Raw genomic sequence first — 8,077 nt, forward strand, 5'->3', positions numbered from 1 at the left:
CCTCCAGAAAAGTACGACACAAATGCCTCTTGTTTAAGCCATCCAACTAACAATATTCTGTTATAAAAACCTGTGCTGATGAAGACAGTGCTATTCCAAGTGTCTTAAAAGAGAGATAATAAAATAATATTTATAAGAATGTTTTCATCTGCAAGTCTATTTTAAAAACCTTATAAAACCTGTTGCAGAAGTCCCAGGGCTAGCCTGTATTCGAGGCAGGGGGACACTGACTTTAACTCTCAGTCACAGAGCCATCGCAGGAATTGCTATCATCACCTGTGAAACAACTTCATACATTTCACGAGACCTCCAATAGTACTTTGGTAGGCTGAGTCGCTACCTGCCTGCTATGCATACTTTCCTTACCATGGTCAAAACTCTCTAGAGTAGGCAATCACTGGGAGAGAGGACCCTGAAACTACCAAATATAAACTGTCCACTTACACTTTTAAGCAGCAGTTTCCCCCATGAAAAATAAAAGTTTTTCTACCTTTATTGTTTTGTACCATCTTACCCAGTTTTGTAAATTCCAAATTGAGTATCTTGATTATGACCGTTCTTATATTTCTGAGTTTCTTCATGTTTAAAATGGAATGATGCCATCTCCTTATTAATCAAAAAAGCGTACATCTCAGGTGAAATCACGGGTCTTAAATGTCCTCCCCAGCTACAAATGACGGCACGGAATGGGAGTTGTTACCCTTGTTACACGGAGCTTTGGCTCATCTTGACCTGCTCTACCACCAACACGTGTTCTCCCACCCAGATTCTTTGTTTGGTCATGATTTTACGACAACCCATCACCATCTTCCACATGGCGGTCCTTCCTAACTAAAATGAAAGTAAAGAATTACATGAACTTTCTTTCCTTCCAAAAATTGCCACTCTGCTTAATATTCTCACATCTCAGTGCACTCACCAATGTGGATTTTAAAGTATATTTGACTATTCAAATAATAACTATTCAGTTTCTATAATTTATATTGGTTTTTTGTATACTATATATAGCTTTGTTCAAATAATTTATTTACAGAAAATTCAAGAAATAATTCTAATGAAGGGAAGCAGGACATTGATAATCTAAGAAACTGATAGGGGCGATTTCTTTTGGGAAGGAATTTATTCAGAGGATTTGCTTCTATGACCATTTTTTCTTGCAAGTTTGAAATTTTGTTTGTGCACCATGGGCAGGAAAGTGGGAGGTACTGAGGGGGATTCTGAGTCCAAAGAGATGACGATCTGGATATAAGCAGAACTCCATCATGGAGAAACCACACATTTTAAAACATATCGGTCACTGAAAAGTGATGCATAATATATCTGCTTTTGATTATTCAATTTCTGCACCATATTATAAAATTTTTGAAGAGAGGGGAGGAGCTGCATTAAAGTCGAGCATAATATGCCAAGACCTAAGTCTGAATATAATCAATAATTCTCAGTGGCAAGATTACAGTTACCTAATTCTAGTGTTGACCCAAAAGCCAATAAGTTGAAGTGATTTTATTTTGTCTTTTATCCCTTCTCTTCCGTTATAAATACTTGTTGTGTGTGTGTGTGCATGCATGTAGAAAGAAAAAGAAAGGAGAGGGGGGAAACAATAAAATAATGATAGAAAATGATACTAGTATTTTTCCTTTATGCCAAAATGCATAGTAGAAAGAATGGTTTTACTACATGATAAGCATTTAAAACACATTTTATAAATATAAGTGATTTTGAAGTTTATCTCAGTGAATGTAATGGAATACTTATTGCTTTTATTTAATTTGGAATGGGATATACATTACTGTCTCTTAGCTAGGTTCTTTTTAAACTATTAATGATTTAATTTTCAATTTCATCAAGAAGAAAAAAAATAGTTATTGCATAGGTGTCTTTTTCTCCAGACACTGAGTCATTATTTAATTATTGTTTATGGCTTTACATACCAAGTTTGTATTTTTATCTGTGTGCTACAATTGACTATACATACTTAGTTCATTACCTCATATGCTTTTTAATCAAGGCAGATGAAGATCATTAGCTTTTCTTATAATGCCATGTTTTCTTCAAAGACTGGAAAGAATGCTGAAGAGACAATATTTAAAGTCATATTAGGAGTAAATTTTCCCCTTGTGAAAAGATAGATCCACAGAGTCAATGCATCACAATCAAGATTAACCAAAAGAAATCTATGCTGAAACACACTGTAGTAAAACCAAAATACCAAAGATAGTAATCTTGAATAGAGACAAGGCAAGATGAGCTGCAATTTAACAACTGTTGAAAGGACCATGAAATTCTCAACAACAGCAACAGGAGCCAGAAGCCATGAAAAATTATCTTTAAAGGATTAAGAGATGATAACTATCAACAGGAATTATAACAAAATATAATGCATTGTGTTATTGATACTCTTTTATATAATTTTAAATTAGCCAACATAAGCACTATATAAGGTTGCATATATGTGTGGTAAAAGTACTATGTATACTGTGGTAGGTGGAAATGCATAGTTATACTATAACATAGTATAGTATAGGGTAACATGACATAATATAGTATAGTATATCTATTACATACTATTTTTCGAATAGTGCTTGTCCTAAAATGAGAGAAGGTAGAAGAATAGGATAGCGGAGGCACACTATAGTGATGAATTTTTGATCTGTGTCTTTATTCATGAGTTTACATTGTACCTTAATTTAAAAAGTAAATAAGCATAGACAAAGATAATAGTGTTTTAACCAAGGACTCTGCTAAAACAAAAATTAAAAAAGATCTGGATCCATAAAATAATTGAGCCTAAGAAACAGATAAAGAAATAAAAATAATCACTTGGTACCACTATTTGACTGCTAATAATCTTCACCATGTCACAAAAGACAGATAGCTGTTGAATTTATGGTGTCCTGTGTGGCTAGTCTTTGTTGACATGGACTGCCTTATTTCCCTTGGGGTTGAGCTGAGGTGGCAAGTACAGCTATGGAAAGATTTTCTAGTATCATGGACTCCGAATCTCTTTTCTAGTACACACAGAAAAACACTTAGCACCAAAATAGGTACTAATCTGCTTCTAATGGTTCTACACAAGCTCAGACAGAAATGGGGCAAAGGTGAAATTCTGCATTAAGGATAGGAGTCATCATATGTAGAAAATAGGGTAAAAGCAATATCAAATACAAATGACCTGGAGGTAACTGATTTAGGGTGACTTTGTTCATGAAAGTTCTCTGATTTTGTAAATTATCAAATGGTATTATTTTAGGTCATGATGCATTTGCAATTACTAACTCCATTAGCTCTACATCACTTAATATTTTTCCCACATCACCTTATGTCACCTGGACCCTGTGCAACAATATAAAGAAGAAAGTTGAGATTGGGATCAGAGTCTTGCCAGGATTTGCTGATTCCATGATGGTTACTGACATCATTGAAACAAGGCTGTAGATAAATTCAGCCATGCCTAAACAATGTATTTTTTATCAAAATTTATACTGGTTAAACACGATTCCAATTTATTTTTTATTATAACCATATTCTTTCAAAGGTATTTTTGTACTCCTTGTTTTTACTATTGGTTTGGTGTATTTTTCAAATATGGAATACATCACAAATTTGTGTGCCGTACTTGTCCACAGACCAGTCTAATCTTCTCTGTATCCTTCCAATTTCAGTATATTTGTTACCAAAGTCAGCACTACCATTAATTTTAATAAATATCATCAAGGTCCTATATTAAACTCTTCCATGATTTATATATATTTGTAATGAAAAAATTTTATATGTGAGAATGTAGATACCAAATGTTCATATTAGCAGATTGTTGTATCTGAAAAAATCTTTGGTGAGATTTAATACAAGTAAGTATATTCCTGGAAAACTTAAGTCATTTTATTTCAGGAAACAGTGCTGCTTTGTGTAAAAAAAGAAAAAAGACTTGAAAAAATCTGCTACATATATAATAATCTTTAATGATAGCAGCTGACAAAAGAATAAGGCTATAATTAAGTTCAGTTCAGTTCAGAAAAAGAGAACACTTTTCATAATGTGGTTTGCAGAATTTCTTTCCTTACATCATTAAAGATTTTAGAGCAAAAAACAATCAATAAATAAAGCAATCAGTGCTTGTTTCATACCATCAAAAGCACTATAATAGCTATATAGAAATGTCATTTTAGTCTAAAAAGATATACAAGCACAAGGAAATATAATAATGCCCATTATTCAATAAATTAAATAGGAGGATATTTAGCCTTCAGATTCATACATGTTGCCACAAATGGCAGGATTTTCTTCTGTTTTAGGCTGAATAGTATTTCATTGTATGTATTGAAGGTGTATGTCACAATTTTGCTATGCATTCATTTGCCAATGTATATTTAGATTGCTTCCCATGTCTTGGCTATTGCAAATAGTGCTCCAGTAGATATGGGAGTGCAGATATACCTTCAAGATTCTGATATCAATTCTGATATCAATAATACCCAGCGGTGATTTTAATAGGTCATATGGTAGTTTTATTTTTTAGTTTTGAGGAACCTCCATATAGTCTTTTATAATGGCTGCCTCAATTTATATTACCATGAACAATGTATGTGGGTTTGCTTTTGCCCACATCCTCACCCAAACTTGTGTGTTATCGTCATTTTGATAATGGCCATCCTTACAGGTGTGAGGTAATATCTCATTGTGTCTTTAATGTGTATTTTCTTGATGATTAGTGATGCTGAACATTGTTTCATATACCTGTTGGTCATTCGTATGTCTTCTTGGAGAAATGTTGTTTCAGTTCCTTGGCTCATTTGCTAATTGGATTGTTTGTTTTCTAGCTATTGAGTTGTAGGAGTTCCTTTTTTATTTTCGAGAGCAACCTTTTATCAGACATATAAGTTGTAAATATTTTCCCTATTGTGCGCGTTATATTTTAATTTTGCTGATTGTTTCCATTGTTTTTCAGAAGCTGATTTTTAGTGTTTTCTATTTCTTTCCTTTCAACCACTTTATTGAGGTATGACTGACATACAAAAAGCTGTACATGTTTAATGCAAACAACTTAAGGAGTTTGGAGAGAGGTAGACACCTGTGAAACTATCAAGTATTTTTACTGATGAGAAATTTGTAAGACTAGACTTTATGAGAAATCTAAAGTAGCCAAACTTATAGAAGTATAATTAGAACAGTGGTTGTCAGGGCCTAGAAGGAGGGAGAAATAGGAGGTTATGAAGTTAAAGGGTACACAGTTTCAGTGAGACAAGATCAATAAATCCTGGAGATCCACTGTATGCCCCTGTACCTGTAGTTAATAGTATGGTATTGTATACTTAAAAATGTATTTACAGGGTAGATGTTATGTTTTCTTTGATCACATAATAATAATAATAATAATAATAATAATAATAATGAGGATTGGAGGAAATTTTAAAGGTGATAGATATGTTTATGAAAAGATCATGGTGATGGCTTCACATGTATATAATTACCTCCAAACTCATTAATTATGTATAATTTTTGAACATCAATCATACCTCAGTGAGTGAAGTTTTTTCTTAAGAAAGACGATATTTTCCTAACATAAACTTTACCTTTTTTCTCTGTTTCATATATGCACCCCCAAATCTCAAATATTACTGATTAAATTATGATCAGTTATTTACTATAATAAATGTTCTGGAGGAGATCTTGAATAAGATGCAATATTTTTGGATATGCAGTATGTGTTGGCAAATATGGATATTTAAGACAAATATCATCCTGTCATGAGCACAGGCATAAGAGCTAAAAGTAAGTTTGAAACTTGGCTCAGCTCTTTCACAGCTGGTGACTTTGGGCAAGTTTCCTTACCAGAAAATGGAGATAGAGACTCCCCTAGAGATAGGTCTTCAACATGAAATGATACGTGCATATAATGATTTGTGGAAAGATCTGTCACTTAATAAACACTCAGTGAATGGTCATTATGTCATTAATTTATTTTGGAGGGTAACATCAAGAGAGAAAGAGAAAATAAATGCTGGTCTAGTTCAAGTGCTGATAACCTAAATATTCAGTGAGCTTATAACAATTCAGAGTGTAATCTAAGAAAATGTAATAAGGTCATTAATTTCTTTTCTCACATAACTCAGTTTTGGAAGAAATCAGATATCTTTTTGTGAAGACGGACTGTACCATTTTTTAAATGCTTGCTTTTGGCTCCTGAGGAAAAACAGCAAAAACAGATATGATGCTAGGAAATAGTGGGTGGAAGAGTGCTAATTTGGTGGGCCGAATAGAATTTCTGTGGCTATAATGACTTTTAGAAATTGACAGTAAGCTAATACCACATTTTCATATTTATCCTCAAACAGAGTGAGCTACAAAACTCTTAGCTTCAAGCCTTCCTGATTGGCTGCATTATAACTTTGGGAAGCTTTATAGCTGAATTTTAAAATAAATCCACATGATTTGGGGCTTTAAATTCAATTTTTGGTATATTAATCTAAGAGGACAATAGACATTTATTCTGTGCAAATGTGCCATTGGCTCTCTTAAAACCACGCCACACAATTCTTCTGCACGTGATTGAGAATCCTATATTGCCTCTTGTCGTCGTAAGTTCCGTGAAAGGCAGTAATTCCTTAATGGATATTTGTTCACCTGTCTCATCTATTCCAATAAAAAGCTGAAATAAATATACACTTGAATTGCGCTGAGGGTTTATTCATGGAGAAATTATCTGTCAGGAAGTTAGTTATATCCATGAGACATTCATCCTTTCTCTGTGTGTAGTGGGCCACCAGATGGTAGCTCTCCACAGCTCTTGTGGGCTGTGAATTGGCACTAATTGAAACATCAACACTCACTTAAGGTTCCTATAGAGAAACCACGTCCCCAGTTCTCCACGTCCTCTAAACCACGAATTTAGAGTGCACCGCATTTAATGTTATTGTTTTTATTTTGCAAAAATCAATAACATCTTTACAGAAAATGTTACACATGCTGTAGGAAAAAATCCTTGAAATTCTATCATTTACATTTCACATAAATTTATTCTGATTCTAAATGGCTCCGAAGAGCATTTATTTTTAAGATGGTATAAAACATCGCTGTGATGAATGTCACTCTAAGAAGGGTGCTATTTAGAATTGCTTTGATTTCTCTGAAGATATACACAGACTTTTTTAAAGATGGGAAATTAAAATAAATTACTATTTGAGTATCTCCTGTTTCATTTCCAGGGCCATGTGGTAGACAGACAAGAACACACTTAAACAGATAATAGTTACTCAAATAAGGAATGTCCCATTTATTATTCTTTCAGCAAATATTTTTATTGGTCGAGTTCCTAATTATTGACAAAAATTACATAATAAAATCTTAATTTCACTTACATGTGTTGATGGAAAACTCATAGGTAGGTGTTATTCATTGTGCCGGACATGATGGCAAAACAAAGGTAGCTATGAAATAACTTCTAAAAATTTGAGGAAGAAATCAGCATAAATGCAGGGACAAGAAGAATGATTTCAAGAAAATTGGGGTGTTTATAGAGATACCAAAATAACCTTTTTTGGCAGGAATCAGGAAAAATACTGAAGAGTAATGAAAAATAAATTGGATTTAGAATAGAGGAAGATGGAGCAAGGACATTCCAGAAAGAGAAAATAAAGTTACTAAGAATAAAACATGAAAGTAGTTAGTAGGGTAAATTCCAAAAAAAAGAGGTTAAATAAACTGAATAAGATGAGACATGGACTCTGTTCTAGAAGTTAATTGTTGACTTCACACAAATATAGTTCTCACTGACATAAAATTTTAAAATACTATTAGAAATTAATAATTTCCATTATTTTTCTGACTTGCTTTTATGTGCAATATTAAAATTTGAGATTTAATCTCACATATTTACATTGCTGTTAATTAACAGGCTTTCACAGATACACCTTCATTTATTTATGTAATCTTCAGCCAATAATTTGGAGTCATTTCCCAGTGATTTTCTACTACAAAAATGCTATTATATACATTCTCAGAATATGCCTTGGTACACACTTGCAAGAATTTGTCTAGGTAATACATGTAAGACTGTAATTTCTCCGTCAAATAATATGTG

The 8,077-nt window shown here is 33.0% G+C and overlaps 1 non-coding gene across 1 annotated transcript; it reads right to left on the reverse strand.

The window, feature by feature from the left end:
• Positions 1–3,579: 3,579 nt before the first annotated feature.
• LOC118980681 (U6 spliceosomal RNA) lies at positions 3,580–3,683 on the reverse strand. Its single transcript, XR_005065187.1, has one exon. It is a non-coding gene; the product is annotated as a U6 spliceosomal RNA (small nuclear RNA).
• Positions 3,684–8,077: the final 4,394 nt, after the last annotated feature.

The sequence above is a fragment of the Sturnira hondurensis genome, unplaced genomic scaffold, assembly GCF_014824575.4.
Source record: "Sturnira hondurensis isolate 20B ecotype Veracruz unplaced genomic scaffold, ASM1482457v3 Scaffold0001872, whole genome shotgun sequence".
Classification (NCBI taxonomy): Eukaryota; Metazoa; Chordata; class Mammalia; order Chiroptera; family Phyllostomidae; genus Sturnira; species Sturnira hondurensis.